This window comes from Pinus tabuliformis, chromosome 2_2 (genome assembly GCF_031772625.1).
Source record: "Pinus tabuliformis cultivar Carrire ecotype Pingquan chromosome 2_2, CPIR1, whole genome shotgun sequence".
NCBI classification, from domain to species: domain Eukaryota; kingdom Viridiplantae; phylum Streptophyta; class Pinopsida; order Pinales; family Pinaceae; genus Pinus; species Pinus tabuliformis.
This window is the reverse complement of record NC_142300.1, coordinates 776,412,569-776,434,673: the sequence shown is the minus strand read 5'-3', so window position 1 is coordinate 776,434,673 and position 22,105 is coordinate 776,412,569. Positions and strand designations below refer to the sequence as shown.

The 22,105-nt window shown below is 35.2% G+C and overlaps 1 pseudogene; it reads left to right on the top strand.

Annotated features, from left to right (window-relative positions):
- Positions 1-3,429: 3,429 nt before the first annotated feature.
- Positions 3,430-6,330, top strand: LOC149194988 (oligopeptide transporter 7-like; annotated as a pseudogene).
- Positions 6,331-22,105: the final 15,775 nt, after the last annotated feature.

The window sequence follows — 22,105 nt, the reverse complement described above, 5'->3', positions numbered from 1 at the left end:
TGTGGTTGACTCTAGAGGAAAGGTAATCTTAGAGTTAGTTGACAGGACTCTTTCAGCGACTAGTCAGTGGATTTTTAAAGGGTTACAATTGATGTCAGGTCATCTATTGATTAATCTTTACATTGACTTTTCCTGATTTCTATCAATGGGGATGAAGGAAAAATTAATGAAATGTGCACTCTAGCCACTGTTTTGCATAAATATTTTTAAGATGATAACCTACTGGACTTATTTCCAAATGCTTGGCATTTCTCATTGTTTTCTAGTTGTTATCTAGAGAAAGAGGACAAGGAGTCATTGTTCAAGGGGATGCATAATGAATTCTAGACATCAAATAAAAGATAAGTTATGTTGACTAAATTCATTAAGGGGATTAAAAAATTGAATAACTTTGTTATATGAAAGAATAGCTACTATGGATTTGATTACTTGAAAATTATATGTTTGTTTGCATGCGCAAGATAATTGATATGTGATAGCTTTCCTTTAAGAGGAATATCCAATTTTTTTTATAGCTTTATTTAGGAAGAGATAGGTATTGCATGCATAAAAGAATAGTTAAATTGTGATAGAGTTTCTTGTAAATAAATATGTTATCACATGCATGGAAATAATAGCCACTGGGTTAGATTTCTTGAAAATGATATGTGTTTATTTCTATAGTTTCTTCAAAAAAATATTTTCTTATATGCCCAAAGATAATGGTTATTGTGTTAAGTTTCTTTGGTAAAGAATATGCATTGGCATACACAAAATTAGTATCTGTTGTGCTTGGTTTCTTCTGGGAATAATATGCATTGGCATGTGCAAGATTAATATCCATTATGTTAGATTTCCTATGGAAAGGAATATGCATATCCTTGCACAAGAATAATATATATTGCTAGATTTCTTTTGAATAGATTATGTATTTGTGTATAGTTATAATAGCTACTCTGTTAGAGTTCTTGGAAAAGAACAAGTGTTTATATTCTTAGAAGTAAATGGTTGTTGTGTTAGATTTCTTGGGAAAGAAAAGTGTATTGAGTGCACAAGAGAATAACTATTTTGTTAGAGACATAAGTACTTATATGCACAAGGATAGTGGATATTATGTTAATTTCTTTTGAAAGTGAATATGAATTTACATGCACAAACATCACAGTTAATGTGTTAGTTTCTTTTAAAGTATTGGAGTTGCAATGGTTCTTTTGGAAAATAATGTATCTTGTGTAAATAAAAAATAGTTGTTGTCGTGATTTGGAAAGATTTCCCTCTTCTTGTGCAAAGAGATAGTGATCCCCATGACGATTGCTATCGTTTTTTGTGGGTTCAAGTATGATGTAACTATATTCCCTTTCTCATGATTTATGTGAAGTTGGCATAATCAAGATGCTTTGGTATCTCTATGTTTTTTACCTTATCCATGTGAATTATGGATGGATGCACATGTGTCATAACCATACATAGATGTAAAGATAATTAGACATGTTTTGATAGTTATGTGATTTTAATTAATGTTTGTGTAGTGTTAACAAGAGGGGCATGTGTCAATACTTATATATGTTTTTAATTATGTACATGAAAATATGCTTGAAACATAACTAGTAAATGATTTATTATTTGGATGTTAGAGTTTGTTGACATTAGTAATTGCACGAAAAGACTGTAATTCATGGAAAAAAATGGTTTTCTTTAACATTATAGTAGGAAAAGAACTAGTGGTCGATCCAAATCAAAGGAATGTCAATTGTTGGATAATCTTTTGATGGGAAGAATTAGGCCATAAAGACATAGTGTTAGAGGATTTGCAGGTAAATGATATCATGATTAATGTGATAGATTCTAGCTAATTATGATGAATTTAAGATGATTTTTCTTTCTAAAATTCCTTTTGAACAATAGAAAAGGGATGGACTCTCTTATAACCATTGACTAACGGGTCAACACCCTCCCAAGATGCTTAATAAAATTAAACGTTTGTTGGTTTTTCCCTACAAGGTTTCTGGGGTATATAAGTGTCCAACGATTTGCTTTCCTTTATAACATTCTATTTTCATTGATTCTTTACATGGTGTGGCATTTACATTATCAAGTATGTGATTAACTAACCTACTTAAACGAATCATGAAAACAATGCACGTTACATGAGGAAGTTTATGATAATATTTTACAATAGTGGTTGTTATGTTATGAAACTTACTATTCTATTTCTAAAGTTTACTCTACGTAACAATGATGATTTTATCTAATAGTTAGTTAAGGAATATGAAATAGTGAATTCATATTATTAGATGTTAGTAATTTCATAAAAAAATCTAATCCTGTGTAGTTTTACATGAGGTTTAGGGGGGATGTTACATTAAAATTTGGCCCATAGGGAAGAAAATAGACAATGATGAGTGTATTGTTATGTCAATCCATAATGTGAAGGTCACGAATTTGGAACTCTGTGGGGAAAAAAACAGTTACGTTAACAATGAGTATGGTCCCTAGATGATTTTGATGGTTTAGATAACCATAGACCGTGGTTCCTCAAATAAAAAGTTAAACTTGTAGTCCTCTAAAAGATATAAACAACTTGACGAACAAAAAAATGTTATTAAAATTTATAATAATCAATAAAGTGAAAGATTATCTTCATAATTATAAGTATGAACATAAATAAAATAACCTATAAATAAAACACTAAAGAATATGGAAATGTTATACTTCATATTATTTCTAAATTTTATATCATATAACTTTACATCATATTATTTTCCATGTCGCGTGACACACATAATATACCAGAGTTATATTTTAATTATATTTCAATTATAAAATTAAGATTAAATAAATAAATAAAATATCTTTGGATTGGAATATAATTATAATTGGAAATATAAATATAAATATTATATTACTATTAATAAGAATATAAATATAAACGTATTTATATACTATATAAACGTAAATATTATATGAATATTAAGAATATAATATAAATATAAAGGTAAGTATTCATAATATAAAGGTAAACTGTAAATACTATAAAAAGTTTAACGCCACTTTACATGGCCAGAGCCACTTCGTAACTATCATCTTCCGCGTTTCAGATCGACTGCCAAATCGTCTAAGAGTATAGAAAATAGATGGAGAATGAATATTGCAGACAAGTAGAAGAGATGGAGAATCAATATACTCCGACCCCACAGTCGACATAGCCATTTCTTCTTCTCGTTTCAGATCGACTGCCAAATCGTCTAAGAGTATAGAAAATAGATGGAGAATGAATATTGCAGACAAGTAGAAGAGATGGAGAATCAATATACTCCGACCCCACAGTCGACATAGCCATTTCTTCTTCTCGGTTTGGCATTGATATATGACAGCAATGATAAAGATTTAGTACAAGAGGCCACTGTCTGATTACATTTTCTGCAACGGAAAGCTGATTTCAATTATCTAATGGAAGTGAGTCGCATATATCATCTGGGAAATGCAGTGGGAGATCCGAGGACAGCGACTGGCAACGAAAAAGAGATTGCTACAAAAAGAGATTCCGATGACCAGTCCCCTATCGAGCAGGTAGCTCTCACTGTGCCTACAAATGACGATCCAAGCATTCCCGTGCTAACTTTCAGGATGCGGGTTCTCCGAATTCTGTCTTGCGTTCTACTATCGTTTCTAAATCAGTTTTTTGCGTACAGAAGGGAACACCTCTCACTTAGTGTAATAGCTGCTCAGATTGCAGTCCTCCCTCTTGGCCGGTTAATGGCAGCAACCATAAGCAACGAAAAGTTGTTTGCAGGCAGCAAATGGGAGTTCTCGCTGAATCCGGTGCCATTTAATATAAAGGAGCATGTTCTCATCACAATCTTTGCGAATGCAGGGGCAGCAGGTGTATATGCAATTTCCATGGTCAATGCTGTCAAAATTTTCTACAAGAAGAACCTGAGCTTTTTCGTTTCTTTACTCATTGTCATGACAACCCAGGTTAGGTTTTGACCATTTCTGCTCCAATTTCTTCGTTAAATTCCCTAATGCTTGTTGTGTGCAATATTTCTTACTGTTTTAAATATGCAGATGTTAGGGCATGGATGGGCAGGGGTCTTCAGAAAATATCTAGTGGAACCTGCTACCATGTGGTGGCCTCACAATCTTGTTCAGGTTTCTCTGTTCAGGCACGAAGTCTCATTTCATATGATTAGAGAAAATGAATTCTTCATGAGGAGGAGAGGCCCAAAGGAGGCGTTACACGAAACCAGTTTTTCATGATAGCCCTTTCATGTAGTTTTGCCTATTATGTAATCCCTGGTTATCTGTTTCCCATGGTGACATCCATGTCATGGATCTGCTGGGCCTTTCCACACTCTGTTCTTGCACAACAACTGGGTTCAGGACTATATGCCCTCGGCATCGGTGCCATAGCCATAGATTGGTCCATTTCTTCTTACCTGGGAAGCCCTCTTGTCAGTCCCTGGTTTTCAATAGCCAACAGGGCAGTCGGATTTGTGCTTGTGATGTATGTGATAACGCCATTAAAATACTGACTCAACTTGTATCATGCAAAAACATTCCCAATCTTTTCTAGCACTCTGTTCAACTCCGCTGGCCAACCTTACAACGTCTCCGGAATCGTTGATTCAAAATTCCATCTCGACAACGGGGCTTATAAGAAGTATGGACCAATACATCTTCCCACATTCTTTACAAGAAGTATGGACCAATACATCTACCCACATTCTTTGCTATTGCCTATGGAGTATGGACCAATGCATCTTCCCACATTCTTTGCTATTGCCTATGGCGTTGGGTTCGCTTCATTAAGTGCCACACTGGTTCACGTCCTCCTGTTTCATGGAAAGTATGTTATGAGTCCCCGAATTCATCACAATTCCATGGATTGAAAAGCATTATGAATAACACTAATGGGTCATAATTTGTTGCAGGGATATTTGGCATCCTTGCGTGTCTGCTTTCAGAGATCAGACAGTGGATGTGCACACCAGACGAATGAGAAAATATAAGCAAGTGCCAGAATTATGGTTCACCGCAATTCTCGTCGGCACTCTAGCTTTAGCTATTTTTGCATGCGAATATTACAATGAAGAGCTTCAACTGCGATGGTGGGGAGTAATACTCGCTTGTGGCATTGCCTTCTTCTTCACATTACCCATTGGTGTTATTGCTGCAACTACCAATCAAGTAAGTCTATGCGTCATTCGTCAAGCAAAATGATGTCGAGTATACTACATCATCCATCTTGTATGAAACTAAATCTTGGATTGTGTTGGTCACGGTAGGGGCCGCGTCTTAGCATCATGTTGGAGTACATCATAGGTTATATTTATCCAGGCAGACCAGTTGCAAGCGTTTGCTTCAAAACGTATGGAACTGTAAGCATAGGGCAAGCCCTGTCATTCTTAGGGGATTTTAAACTGGGGCATTTTATGAAAATCCCTCCTAGAGCTAAGTTCTATGCACAGGTATTTATCATGGAACTATTTAATCTTGCAGCACACATACCTTCTCAGATAGAGAGATAGAGTTTCACCAATCTAAAAAGAGTAACTTTCGAAAATCTGAATTTATATTTATTACAAGATGAATAAAAGTGTCGGTTTACTTCAAGATTACAGCCATTATTTCTTCCCTGTAACTTCAGTTCAATTTGCGTGCTGGATATGATTTATGCATATAATCTTTGTTGCAGTTTGTGGGCACAGTGATTTCAGGAATGATTTATGCATATAATCTTTGTTGCAGTTTGTGGGCACAGTGATTTCAGGAATTGTGTACTTAGGCACACCGTGGTGGCTCATATATTCCGTTCCCCATATCTGCGACACTGATGTATTGCCCTCTGACAGCCCATGGACTTGTCCAACGGGTCACGTACGAGGCTTCTGTAACATGGGGATTAGTTGGACCCAGAAGAATTTTTGGAAATCTTGGTGAATATGAACCAATCAATTGGTTTTTCTTAGGAGGAGCAATAGCTTCACTCACAGTATGGCCGGTTCGCGAGGCATTTCCTGAGAAAGAATATGGCTGGTTCACAAGGCATTTCCTGAGAAAGAAGGGATCAGACTGATTTATATGCCTGTTCTCATCGGAGCCACAGCGGGTATGCCCCCTGCTTCACCAGTGAATTATACCAGCTGGATACTCATGGGATTCATTTTCAGCTTTGTACTCTATAGATATAAAAAAGACTGGTGGAAGCGGCATAACTATGTGCTCGCTGGAGGATTGGACTCAGGATTGGCGTTCATGGGAGTTCTTCTATACATATGCACGGGATATCAAAATATTTCATTGAATTGGTGGGGAGCAAACGTAGACGGATGCTCGTTGCTACAGTGATCCACAGCTAAAGACATTGTCAATTGAAGTCTGCTCTGTGATTTCCTGAACTGTTTTCCCTGGGTTTCCCCGAGGCTTTCGAGGAACAGATTTTTCGGGTGGTGTGTTTGGTGGCAGATGTCCTTGCTTTGTAATTAGAAGTTCTGTTTTGATACTTCCTACTCAACAGAAGGGACTAGTGTAGAAGCCGATTTCTTTTCTTTATTTCATTCCGTGATTTGGAAGAAGCGTATACATTTTTGAATTCTATGGCTACGAGGAGGACTGCTGGCCTTTTGTTTTTCATATATATTTCATTAAAATGGTTTAATTTTGTATATAATATTTATTTTTTCCTAATTCATGCCTAACATGATAGAGTGACCGTATTTAAAAGATTAAAAACCATCAATTCTGGTAATTAGATTTATGCCATGGAAACCAAGGAGGTTTAGTTGGGTGTGGTCTAAGTTCATTATACCTTAGTGTAGATGGCTTTTAAGACAATTCCTAGTTAAAAGCTTATGACTTAGTAAGCATTGAGATATCTAGTGATAAACTCCCTTTTTAAGACAATTCCTAGTTAAAAGCTCATGACTTAGTAAGCATTGAGATATCTAGTGATAAACTCACAAGGGAGGTCTAGTACATGGTGGGAACTTATCTTTCTAGCCTTATAACAAATTGGGTATGGTCTAAGTTCATCATAGCCTAGCGCAGATGGTTTTTAAGGCAACTCTTAGCCAAAAACTTATGAGTTAGCAAGTGTTGAGACATCTGGGGACAAACTCACAAAGGAGGTCTAAGTGAGGGCGGGTACCTATCTTTTCTAACCTTATAACAAAGAGGAAAAGTGTGATTGGGGGTTTGAGCTTTGGTAAGAAGAGTGTGAGATCTATCTTGAGAACATCTCAAAAAACTGCCTGAACTTGGAAATGAAACCATTACTTAAATAAACACAAATTTCGTAGGTTAAAGTTCTATACCTTACCAAACCTCACACTAATACCATGATTTAATATTATGTATCCAGTATGTCTATGCTACCATATATTAATCCATCACCAAATCCCATCCCAATGACATGCATTCATTTAACATTGACATTGCAATTTGAAACTTGTATATGTAAGAACACTCCTCATTTTGTTATTTAATATTTTTGTTTAGTTGTTTGAAATTTTGCACAAATCATTACCAAGAAAATCAAGATTTTCTACATGCTATAGAGTTGTTTAGGATGAATTATTTTAGGCCAGCAAGATTAAAAAAATAGATGCTCACCATTCCATGGTCATGAAAATGACAACCATGATTAGAATGTGCAAAAGGGCATGAATATGTAATTTTCACGCTGATTTCTTTCCTTTGATTTCAATTTTTTGAGTGGTATTTGGTATATATATATTATCCTCTCAAGATTACTTTAATTTGGGTTTTGGAGGGTTTTTTAAATCTTAGTTGTTTTTTTAATGCATGTAGGAAATTTTGTTTCCTAAAATGTGTTTTTCTTAGGGTGAAGTTTTCATGAAATATTTTCATTGTAATGGTTTTTATGTATTATAATTTGTTACCTTTGTTTGGAAATTGCAAACAAACACTTTTTCTCGTTATGAATGATGGTGCCTTAGAGATAATAGTTCGAAATAAATGGATAAATGAGGGGATGATTGTTATATAGTGTTAGTTATAGTGATTTTTGTTAGATCGATAGTTAGAAAACCTTAGCCAATGTTAGAAGTGTAGGTGGTTAAATTACATTTAATTATTTTGGATCTATTGATGATCTAAATTGGATTTACATGAAAATTTTCAAATGGATAATTAATTAGATTAATTAAAGGAACTCAATGAAATTTATAGACGCTAAAATTAAATAATAGAAAAGGTGAAATTTGTGGATATAGAAGCTAAAGTCTGTCGTTGTAAAAATTCAGGTTTATGGCTATAAAAGTTAAAGTTCATGGTTGGGTGATGTATTGAGATGTGATTGATAGTATGAAACATCCTATGTTAGATCAATTAATCTCATGGAAAATTTTAAGGGCTAATATTCATAGGTGGGCTAATTTTTCATTATTTAAAAAAAAGATTCATAAATTTCCATTTTTTATAGAAATGATTAGCCCAAATTTTACAATATAAAATTATTTTACCCTAAAAATCGCCAACATTATATAGAGAGTATATATGAAAACATTATAAATCTTAATAATTTTACAAGTACATCAATAAACATTTTACAGTTTTCATATTAGGGACTAGTAAGATTCACAAATGTTTTCAAACTTCAAGATAATTCTCCATCCTTCAAATTTTCCTTGATTAATCTTCATGCTTCCACTTAATGCTAATACTCAAATGGAGAGAAAGGTAAATAAAATAAAATAATTATGCATTACATTGTTTCCAAATAAGAAAAATGAGAAAGAGAAATATTGGAGTTAGGGAAGGTGAATAGTTGGGGATGCCTAGTTTCCCACCTGACCCCTAGTAAAACCACTCTTCCATCAATAGAAATAGGAAAAATTAGAAATGGGTTCTTTGGTAGAGATTGGCAAGAATGTTAGAATACAATTCACCTGAAGTTATTAAAACCAAGCCAAAGAGCCATACTTGAACTAATTGAAACCAAAAAAATTCTAAGGAATAAACATTGATAATAAAAATGAATGATGTAGACATTCTTCGAAATTTCTGTGTTAAATTGTATTTCCATTATGTTCATTATTAGTGATTGCACTCTCTTTACTTGTTTATTCTGTTTAGGTTTTATTCTCCATTGCATTATATATTGTCCTCCTTTCAAGCTTGTTTACTTAGGTCATAGTGGCTAACTACTTTTGAAATATTTGTTCAACATCCAAAGGCCATTAAACATGTAGAAATGAGAGGTGTCACCAAATTCTTTTAATTTTAATAGAATTTCTAATTATTTTTTCTTCAGTTTTAATCTAATGTACTCTATCAACTCCAAGGGATAGCTCAGTTGGTCAAGTTCATGTTGCTAAGTACCTTGCTTATCGGGAGGCCATGGCATCAAATCTCCTCGACACCCTTAGGGATAGGCTTTGCTAGTTTCGCTGACAAGTAGATCCCTTTAGGTTCATCTACATAGATTTTCCTATGGATGTAGCAAAAACTCAGTGTCCATGAACCACCATAAAAAATGTAATGTTAATTATCATGTTTTCAATTTATAATGAGAATATAGAGTTTTTTAGGTTTTGATATGGTAATACTTACGTTTTCATTATAATATTTTCTATTTTTAATTTATTACAACATCTCTTATGTACTCGTTACTTGAATTTTATTTGAGAGGTGATCAAAGAGAGAGACACGGTGATAAGAAAATTGTAGTTAAATAATTTTTTTATTTATTAGATGAAAATACAATGTTTAGGTTTAACATTTAACATAGCTAACTTATTATTTGGATGGGATTATAAGCACAATTGAAGTTCTCTTGTTGTTGGCTAATTTATTGGAGATTACAACGAAACAGTTGGAATCATAAATGAACATAAAAATGAAATCATGTTAATGAATAGGCTATAGAAGAAATTAATCTTAATTCTAACTTATTATTTGGACGGGATTATAAGCACAATTGAAGTTCTCTTGTTGTTGGATAATTTATTGGAGATTACAACGAAACAGTTGGAATCATAAATGAACAAAAAAATTAAATCATGTTAATGAATAGGCTATAGAAGAAATTAATCTTAATTGATAATAAAATCTAGTTACAACAAATTAACTTAATTATATAAAGGATCTAAGTTAGCGAAATGTTTACCATATAAATTTTTCATTTATGGTTCATATTTATTAGAGATAACTTTAAAATATGATTTTCCATCAATGTGAATCTCATTTTAAATACAAATGAGATGACTATGGGTTTCATATTCCAAGATGTCTATTGGCCTTTAATATTATCCTATATTAATATTAATATTTACAATTTATTTACAATGATAAAAATGCGATAGAATATGTCTCCAACATTCCCCACTTTGAGTGGAAGGAGTGTTTTTGAGCCTAAACATAATTTCAAACATTTCAAAATTTTCTAGGCTAGATGCTTTGGTAAGTATGTTTATAATTTGGCGACACTCGAATGAATAGTATTGCCCTATATATGATATTGAATTAAATGATACTTCGTATCGAGATGTATTTAGTTTTATCACAGAATCTAAGATTATTGTCCAACTTGTTTATAAAAATATTATCAACTAGAAGAGGAGAAAAATTCACTTGTTTCTCTTTAAAATATTCAATTGTTTTGTTAAGCTAGAAAATATCCTTTGCGAGTTAAATAACTCTTACATATTTTTCATATTTTTTGGAATCTTCTACATCTGACTTTTTGCATAACACAAGGGACAATTAGTAATCCAAGACTCATGAGAGGTCTTGAAGTACACACTCCACTTTCATTATCTTCATCTAAATACAAACTAGAATATATAATCAAGTCTAAGTCATCGACCTTAGAATACTTAAGTCCAAAAATATCGAGTTCCCTTCAATTATTTCAAAACTAGCACATCAATGTCTTTCGCAACACTTTTTCATAAAACTATAAATAGTCCCAATAGCAAATGGAATGTATGATATTGTGGGGCTGAGGTAGATAATAAATCCTATAATTTGTTTGTACTTGGTTTCATCCTAAAATTCATTCCCTTCTTTTGATGCAAGTTTCAAATTTTGTTCCATCAAATTTGATAGGGGTTTTTCATTCGTCCTTACCAAACATGTTCAACAATTCTCCAGAGTGATTCTTTTGGGAGATGAATATGTACACTAGATGTTGAGTTAGATCAATGCCCTAAGAGTGGTGAACATGTCTCAAACATGCCATCCCAAAGCCCTTCTTCCAGTATTCATTTATGGATGAAATATAGTTCTCATTATTGCTTCTCTTAAAAAACAAATCCACATATAAAACAATATTTACAAAAAGGATTCCAAGTTTCTTGACAAATAGGTTTGAATAATCAAGATTGAAGTGTTAGTAATTTAATTTCAGAAGTTGTTTGGTTAATTTTTCATATAAGAATCATGGTTATTAATTTAGGTTGTAGAACGATTTGATGACTTTCCATACCTTTTATTCTTTTCCCCTCCACAACAAAACATTATGGTTGAGACATGAAGACATTATGTTTTGGGTCTCTATTCAAGAAACAATTCTTCACATCCAGTTTAAGGAATTTTCATCCATTCTATGTTGCTAAGGAAAATAGTGGCCATATAGTTTCCAATATCGTTGTGGTGGAAAACGTTTCCTCATAATCATAACCCTCTTTACGTGAAAATGCTTTTCCCACAAGAATTGACTTTTTCTTACCATGTGAACCATCTAATTTTATTTTTCTTGTAGATCCTCTTGTATCCTATTTGTTTGGTTTTCTATGGAGGGCTCACCAACTTCCATGTCTAGTTCTTGATGAGAGTATCATACACCTTTTGCATTACTTCTTTCGACTCATGATGAGTAGATAGTTTTTTGAGGAAAGTTGGTTCAAAATTACCACATATATTTAGTTCACAATCATATCAGATATCCATATCATCTAAATCACATGAATTAGAAATATATAAATCACCTCTGTCTTGTGTGGTTGATATTTCGGTTCCTATTTTCCTAACCTCATTAGGACGAACATTTTCAAATCTTTTGATGAGTCAATTTGGTGTACCTTTTTGATAAGGTCTAGGGTGACCCGTTGATTGAGATGGTGCTACATCGGGATTAAACCTACCAATCCTCTTAATCACATCATTCAAAGGATCTTCCCTATCTTATAAAGTCACTGAAACTTCATGAGGGACAAATGGAAATTCAAAAGGAGATTCTAGATATTGATCCATGATAAGCATCCCCCCTTGAATATGTGGAATCTCATTATGAAATTCATGATATATATTTCCATGCTTTCTATCTATATGATCAATTTTCCACTCAATAATTTTCGTATTACTAAAAGGTTGAATAAAAATTAAATCTTTAGAAAGAATAAACTCCATGCTTATCTCATTGTAAAGATTATATGCCTTTGTGGTATTTGAATACCCCATGAAGGTAGACTTTAGAATCATTTCATCAAGCATGTTTCTTTCCACCTTAGGAATGAAGGAATAGTAGGTGGAACCAAAGGCCTTGATATGAATAAATCCATAGAAGGTTCGAATGGATATTCTAGATATTAAAGGTTGCCAACAATACCAATTATCAAATTTAATGGAAGGACTACTAGTTTCACCAATTGTGAACTTGAATAATGTGAATACTAGTTCCACCAACTGTGAACTTGAATAGTGTGAATACTAGTTCCGCCAACTGTTAACTTGAATAGGAGGACAACTAGTTCCACCTCCTCTTGCTTCAACACCACAAAGACATTTCCATCTCGCCAAAATACCCCTAAGAATTTACATCAAGATAATAAAAAAATATGGTTGATAGATACTGAGTCTTGTGAGAAAAATATTGGGGATGTTGTCATTGGATTTTCCATATAGGAAGATAAAATGGAAGGCATGTTTGGTGGGATCCTCTTTTAGGCTCAAAATTTATGCCTCGACATTGGGGGAAACCACCCGATCAAGAAATTAAAGAAACTCCTTTTCTGTTTGGAATGGTGGTTCCAACTAGTTAAGCTAAGTCCAATGGCCTTCTCTCTATCGTTGTTGGCTTAAAGTATGCCTTTTTATTACCAATAGAGGGGAGCCATTAGATCATTCCTCTTGCTGAGCTCAGTTAAGAGAGTGATCCTTAAGTTGATCTAGGGCTCAGCCAAGCTACAACTAAGTTATGTCTTAAAGTTAAGCTAGCCTACTCTAATCTAGCTAACCTCTATGATATTAAGTTAATATTAATTGTTAATCCTATATGATACTATGATAATGAGGTGTTAATACTTCTTCCAATACTAATGTTAATATAAGCCCTATATTAAGTTAGGTTAATATTAGTTGTTAATCCTAAAGTAAAACTATGTTAATGTTATCCTAATTAGTCATTAATCTAATTTAATATAAATTATGTTTATGTTAATATTACCTAAATAAGGTTATGTTAATTTATAAATATAATATAATTTATAATATCATATTAAATATATTAGATCTATATTATTATGCTAATACTAATGTAATACTGAACTACTCTATCGGTAAACTTCTAAGGTATAATTTAATTATACTAAATACCTAACTTAATTCTATAAAGTAAATACAACTATTTACTTATTTTAAGTGCTTTACCATAAATGTATTTAAAAGTATAATTAATTCTAATTATAATACTATTATATACTAATAATTTTATTATAATTAAATTACAATATCAATATATTTTAAAAGAAGGTTAGTAATTATAATTCTAATTTAAGGATTAATATTAATTCTATAAATTGATGTCACAAAATGTTGGTGCTAATGGTTTTCGTTTATATACAAACTTATTTACAATATTATACAATTTCTTATGATTGATTTTTAGTGATTGGAATAAAGATTAAGACCAATCAAGAAGGTTGAATGATATAAGGACTAAATCCCACCACTGAGTACCAAGATGTTTGCCTCTATTGAAAGAGTACTTGATGTAAAGTTATGATGTAGATGCAAAACTAATCTAAAATACAAAAAATCTTGTCTCAAATTGGATGAAGGATTAGTCCTTCATGGAAAAAAGAGAAAAAAATTACTAATAGGGACTTTAACATGAATAGCTTATGATGAATATCTGGTTAAATGAATAGTTCATTTAACTAATATTGTTGTTGTCTATCATGATATGTTAAGAGATCAATTATATGAATTTACAAGGTAAGCTTCTCAGATACAACACCAAAGGACACCACTCACAAACAGATCACAGATCAATACAGCAATATTCTTTACGTGGTTAAAACCCTTAAAGAGAGAAACAATCCATGGTCTGAGCCAACGCGACCACTTCAGGAAATTTATTAATGTAAGAGAAATAATATTTACATAAGCTTCTCTCATGAACAATCACCTTACACATGACCTTCCATGCTATTTAAATAAAGATCATGGACCAATCAAGCGTTAAGCCACAAATCAAGTGTCGGTAATACCAAGGAGAGAATGAATCGTTGGATCACTTCATGTCTAGAACATATCATGACCTTCAGATTGTAAGTTACAAAATTACATAGTAAAGAAACACACTTTACCTAACTCTACACTAGACCAAGTTATACTTAACTATTTCCTATGCACGAGAATATCCTAACACCCCCCCTTAAGAACAACTTGGGATAGGATTGAAGGATGTAAAAATATGAAACAATAGGAGAAGGAAGAAGGCATTGGAGCCTATCCCCCCTTAGTGATAACTTCGTGAACTCCAACCATAAATCGAAGTTTAGTAAACTTCGCCTCTCTGAGAGCCTTTGTAAAGATGTCTACAACTTAATCATCGGCTGAACAATACTGCGCCTCAATAACAAGGTCTTGAATGAGCTTTCTGATGAAGTGCATTTGTATTTCAATGAGTTTGTTGCACTAATGTTGGACCAAATCTTTCCATAGTTGAATGAAACTTTTATTATCACACCAACGTGTAGTCGGATGTTGTTGCTAAAAGCCAAACTCTAACAGGATCTGACGAAGCCACCAAGCTTCCTTACTAGATTCTACGACGCCACGATACTCTTTTTCTACTGAAGAAATAGAAATGGAACTTTTTTTCTTGCAATCCCATGTAATCGGTCTAGAACCAAGAGTGAAGACACAACCTGTAGTATACTTCTGATCGCCAGGGTCACTAGCCCAATCAAAATCAGTGAAACCAACCAATAGAGGAGATGCTTCTTCACTGTAATGAATCCCAAATTGAACTATACCATGAACATAATGAAATATTCTTTTAGCTTCTTTCCAGTGACTTTCACATGTGTTTTTCATAAATCAATCAATAAGGCCAACACTAAAGGAAAGGTCAGGATGGGTATGGGTCAGATACAAAATTTCTCCTACAAGCTGACGGTATAAGGTAGCATCAACTTCAGGGGAAGTATAAGTGATTGAAATTTTGGCTCCAGACTGAAAGGGAGAAGGGGTTAGCTTACAATCTTCCCTGTGAAAGTGGCATAGAAGACCACATGCATACTTGGATTGTGAAAGGGAAATACCTTCCTTGGATTGCAAGACTTGAAGACCAAGAAAATAATGCAAGTGTCCTAAGTTTGTTATTTCAAATTGCTTTTTGAGGCCATACTTCACATGATTTATAAGGTTGGGATTGTTAGTGCTTGAATTTGGCCTCAGGCTGAAAAAGACAAAATCCAAGGCAACATCAAACCACTTAGCCTCGTAGCTAGCCCTACGGGGATAGGAGAGGGCTCTCTCCGGGTATATCTCGGAAAAAGGTCTTCAAAGGGAAGAGATGACCAATAAAGAACACTGATTTTAGGCTAGTAAAGTGATAGGGAAAGTTTGATTTTAAATTTTTAGAGTTTTGTTGGAAAACTGAGCACAGCAATTTTGGGTGCGGGGATGAGACACAGTTTTTGCAGAGGTCTTTTTGGGGCAAGGTAGGAGATTGTCTTGATGCCTTTGAATTAAGTGAATGGATAGATATGACCGTTGAGGAGCTAAGGAGAGCAAGAAACCATCGAGAGTTCTCCTTAAACAGACGAAAACATGGATATTAAGCAAACTTAAAGGCAGAGCATAGAATCCATGAATTCTACCTTAACACTTCATTTAATTAATTTGTAGAAGAGAAGAGTGGGAAAATGATACACTTAACAAACTTACAAGTATATGAGAGAAACACACCATCAACACAAATCACCACAGGAATCCCAAATAGTGCTGCAAAACCCTGGTCCTTCCTTTGCCAAAATTGCAGAGATACAAAGAGTAATACAGTCTAAGCTTATCCCTCAAGAGTCCAACCATGAAAATGACTAAGAAAGTACATAATATAGGCAATATAACACATTTCCTTGCCTCTAGGGGTCGAGGTCATCATCCTAGGAGCTGTTTCAACCAATTCTAAACTGAGCACTACAATCTAGGCAATCAAAACAACTTGCCTCTATAAGCTAGGAAACCAATTCATTCATTAATTTTTTGCCATTTTATGAATGAATCTTCTAGAATAGGTAAAAAAGTGTCATGTCAACATGAAATTACATCAATTACGTCAAAGAGGATGAAAAACCCCACCAAAAAGTCAAAACTAGTCAATGCTACGTTTTCCTGAGCTGAAGGTGCAAAACTGGAAAATTTTCCCAACGCGTAGTGCACCTTTCAGACCATGTTTGAGGCACTTCCCGGCATCCAAATGAGGCACCAGTGGGCTTGTTGGAAAGGTCTGGATGTCGACTCTCTGGCCCAAGTGGAATTTCTCAGTTTGGTGGCCATTTTCCCCTCCAAAATTGCAATCTCCCAAGACTGCTTCCTGTGTGTCCAAAAAGTGGCAGAAGGTCATTTTTTGCTTGTTTTTTGACCTTTTGGGGGCTCAAATCTCTATGAAACTTCTTGGAAGTGGCTGAGAAAGTGTATTTTGTCATGAAAAATCCAAAAATGCTAAGTTTTTGTGAAATGGACCTCCCCAACTTAAGGGTAGCGCGCGGCGCGCTACGCGTTGAGGGCAAAAACCTGTTTTTGGCACAAAAAATTCAAAATTGACAAAAATTGCTCCAAATTTCCTGAATTTTGAGCTGGAGGTGTATCATTGAGCACCATGCTCCCTCAAGGTGGCTTCAGCCAAAATTTGAAGTGGATCGGGCCTTTTCCTCCGTTTTAGTGCCTTGGCCAAGCGTGCTTTGAGTACCTTCATTTTTGCTTTGCACACATGCATGCGGGCCCAATAATGGTTCTTCATGTGGCGGAGCATATCTTTGTCCCTGTTTTCCTTGGCTATCAACCTCTCTAAATGAGTGTTCACCTGAATGAGCATAGAGCTTTGCTCCTTGGGTGTCAAATCACCGGGTCTCTTGGGAGCCAAGTTCCGGTCTTCTCGGATCCTCCGCAACTCATCAAGAGTGTGTTCATCCTCTAATTGCTTGTTGCGCTGCTCTAAGTATTTGATTGTCCAATTTTCCATTTCCAACTTTTGCTGCAACAAGTCATTTTCAGCCCTTAGTTGTTGGATGATCTCCTTTGGCTCTAAGCTAGGAGAACTGATATCAAGGTCAACAATATCTGTGCCTGGATCACCTGATGGCCCCTCATCAATCTTGGGCTGCTTGCCTCTCTCTTGTACCTGTGCTACTGTCAAAATCGAGGCCCCTTCCACCTGATGTGGAGATAACACTCGCTGTGCTGATGAAGAAGGCGAGACCCCTTCCACCTGATGTGGAGATAATACTCGCCGTGCAGATGCAAATAAGGCCCTGTGGCCTCTCTGATATGTAACACATGCTGGAGGAGTGCTGACATGCTCTGGCTCAGGAATGTCAAACTGCTGTGAAGGCCCTCCCTCGTCATTGACAATCTCAGGAGGTGGTTGTGGCACCATGAAGAAGTCGCGAGAAATGAAATCCTCCCAAGCAATACCCTGCTGTGCCAACTGATGCATCACTATGATCTCGATCAGTGCATAATGATATATACTTTTGAGCTGCTGTGCGGGGTTCTTCCTTTGCACGATGGGCACCATCTCCTCTATATTTCGGCACATGAAAAATGGAATGTTCATCATTCGTACCCAGGAGAAATGCATCAACAAATGGATATGGTATGAATATAAACGTGAAAATCTACCCTCACAAGTGAAATAATGCATAATGAGCCTCATCAAGGGTGCATACTCATCCCTTAGGAATCTGAAAGGAAAAACAACAGTAAGGTGCCTCATGCATTCGGGTTTGATGTATGGTTGATAATGAAATTTGTCTAGCAGCTTGCACTTGGTCCACTCTTCCCCAACATTTGGTATCCCGGTGGCTTGAGCAACAATTTCAGGTGATAAAGTGAAGTCCACTCCTGCAAGGTTCACATGGCCATTGTGCAAATGTAGGACAAACAAGCGGACCAATTCTCTATGGTGTTGAATTTGTGAGATCCTCTCACAATATCCAAAGCATGATTGATACTGAAAACATGACATTGCAAGTGGACAGGCTTGCAATTGAGCCAAAGAAGTGGGCTCTTCCCTGACATGCCGACCACCCTTACCACCCTTGTGATGCCTCCTTGGCACTTCTACCTGTGGTGTTGAATCACTGTCATAACTCTGCTCATAATCTGATTCGGTTTCTGACATGGTTTTGAAGGCAAGATGGCTGAAATGTATTGCTGACTCTGTACCCAATCAATTGTTGTTTGACTTTTTCAAATGCTGTCACCAAGGGGACATAAATACAAGGGGATTGTTAGGGAAAGGGGAACATGAGGGAATTAGGGACAATAAACATAAAGAAGGAATTTAGGGAAAGCAAGGATGGGAAATCACAAAATTATGGGATTTTAAAGTGAAGTAGGGTTTGGGAAGTTAAGTATGTTTTAGGAATTTTAGAGAGGAGAATTATGAAATTTCAAGGGAAAATTTGAGGGAGAAAGGTGATGAAAATGAGGGAAAAGGGGATTTATAAATGGGCAACCTTGGACAGCAAGAGAAATTTGAAACCCTAGTACCATTGAAACTTTAAATTTTTCACAACAAGGGAGGGTTTTGATTTATCATTTACATAGCATTTGAACATATTAATTCTCTTTTTCATCTTGCAAAACCAAATCTAGGCATGGAGGAGAAGCCTACTTGCAATGGACTTGAGAGAAAAATCGATATGATGGCTTGCTGGCAACTTGTTGAGCAGAAAACCCAACGCGTAGTGCACCCTGCCCAACTCGTAGCGCCCCTCTGACACGTAGCCCACATGCAAAATAACACTGAGAAAAACTCCCTGACGCGTAGCGCGCCCCTGACGCGTAGCGCGCCTCTCCTGACACATAGCGTGCCTCTGAAACTGCCCACTTTGCTCAAGAACTCCTAAAATCGCCTTTGCAAGGTTGCACTTAGCTTGTGAGAGGCAAATGAGTTGCTAATGAAGAGTGATGTGCTTTTATAGGCTTCCTTTTGATTTTTACTTGCCCAAAACCCACTTTGTAATGTTTTGAGTGTTGACACTTTTTGAATTAATTGGCTCTGACTTTTGGTATCTTTTCTTTGAAAAATTGGTTGAAATGATGATTTCTTCTGAAAATTTTTGCAGGGATAGCTTCTAGGATGCTTTGGCAAAGGAAACCAAGGCTGCACTTCGACATTTGAAGAATTTGAAATTTTGAGAATTTTTACAAAAATGAGATAATGACCTTTGTTTTCAAAAATAGAGTTTTTGAGAACAAGGTGAAAATTTAGCTGTACAATGATGAGAATTTTTGAAATAATGTTTAATGAAGGACATCCCTCTGCCCTGCTGGTCCTTTATGACCTCTCAAGACAAAAATGGACTCAACCCTAGACGTAAGACCTTAAAACTTAAAGCAAGATGAATGACCCTTTGAGGATTTTATTTACTTCAACAAACCTGAACCAGCAGTGCCAAACAAGAGGGGAATAAAGACACAAACTCCCTCCACCAGGATTATGGCATGCCTAACGGAATGCAACATGATCACACTGATGGGACACCTAATCATGAAATGCAAAGAGCTTTGATCTCTGGTGGAGGGCTACTAGACCGACTCTAACAGGGATCACTACCAGTATGGATAAGATCATCAACATAAAGAACAAGAATGATAAGAGACTATCCACTTTCTTGATGTAGACAATATTATTACAATTTCACCTAAAAAAGCTAGTACCTAAAAGAAAGCTATCCATTTTGGCATATCAAGCCTGAGGGGCCTTCTTGAGACTGTCAAGGGATTTCTTAAGATGACATACAAGGCTGGAGTTTGTTTACATAAAGACAGGAGGTTGTTCCATATATATTTCTTCATGCAAGTCCCCATGAAAGAAGGCAAATTTAACATCCATCTCATGGACTTGCCATTTGAAAGAGGCAACAAGGGCAAGAACAAGGTGGATAGAATTCATTTTGTAGAAAAGGGAGAAGGTTTCGGTATAGTAAATGCCTTTAACTTGTGAAAAACTCTTAGAAACATGACGAGCTTTATGTTTATAACCTTTTCCACCTATTCAAAACTTGGTTTTGTAAACCCATTTGCATCTAACAGGTTTTCGTCCATTTGGAAGAGGAACAAGATCCCATGTATCATTTGCCAATAATGAGCGATATTATTCATTCATATCAGCATCCAAATATGTATGGCCTGAAGCTTCTGCAAAGGTGTCAAGATCATAATTCACTGAAGCTTGAGCTAGTAAAGGAGAGGCTCTATCAAACTGAGAACGTGTACGTCATCAATCTGTAGTATCACCTGCAAGAGCAGTTGCTGCATCCCAGGTAGCACGAACGCATTTTGGAAGCTAAGGAGCTCAAGGGGGATCCTAAGAAGGTGGGGAAGGATTGTCATCCTCGCTCTCATCATTTGAAGAAGATATATTTTTAGAAGTACAATGGATAGAGAGAGGTGGCACATCCACCAAACTATGCTCGTAGGCTGATATATTTTCAAAAAAATTTACATCTCTTCTAATAATAACATTTTTGGACTTAGGTGGAAGAAGTCTATATCCCTTGACATCTTAAAAATATCCAACAAAAATACATTTTTCACTCTTAGGTTCTAAGACTTTACGTTTCTCATCGAGAATATGGGACCATGCTTCACTTCCAAAAACACGAAAGTGACTTCCATCTCGTTTTGTTTAGCTCTATGCTTCTTCTGAAGTGATTTTCTTTAAAACCTTAGTAGAAATGTGATTTACTATGTACTTTGCACAGTTAATTGCTTCTGCCCAAAAAGTAAGACTAAGTCCTTTGGATTGAAGCTTACAATTAGCTATTTCCTTTAAGGTGTGATTCTTCCTTTGAGCTACACCATTTTGTTGTGGAGTATATAGAACATTATGTTTCATTTGAATTACATGCTTAATGCAAAATTTGATGAATTCGTTGTTAAGGTATTCTCTGCCGTTATCAGATCTTAGCTTAAGATTTTTATGTCCAGATTGTTTCTCGAAAAGGCCTTCAAGGGCAAGAACATGTTAAATACTTCACTCTTTAGTTTTACAAAGTATACACATCTGTGTCTAGAGAAATCATCAATGAAAGTTAAGAAATACTTGTAGCCAGAGAATGAAACAACTAGAAGTGGACCACATAAATCACGATGCACAAGTTGTAAAGGGGACGAGGCATGCCAAGAGGCACATTTTTCAAAATTGTCTAGATGATGTCTTTTGAGTACACATCCTGAACAAACACCATCTCCGAAAGATAACATAGGAAGACCTGTCACCCTATTTTATTTACATAGATTTTGAAGAGAGCGATTGTTTAAGTGACCAAATCGCTCATGCAAAATTTTTCTCACTTCATCATTATGAGAAACAAATACTAAGGGAAGAGTTAATGAACCAAAGTTGTTAAAGCTATACAAACTTGTAGAACCATCAACAATGCCATTCGCTATAATTTGTTTAGGATCTCTTAGGCACTTAATTACAACATCATGAGGTGAAAATTCAACGATTTTACCTTCATCTGAATAAGTTATCTGATATATAGATAGAAGGTTGTAGGATAAGGTTGGGAAACATAATACATCGTTAAATTAACCATTGTATAGATGAATAGTTTGAGTCCCTACAACATTAAGAGATCTATCATCACCAACATATATATTTTTGGTGTTACAATCATTTAAAGAAGAAAAC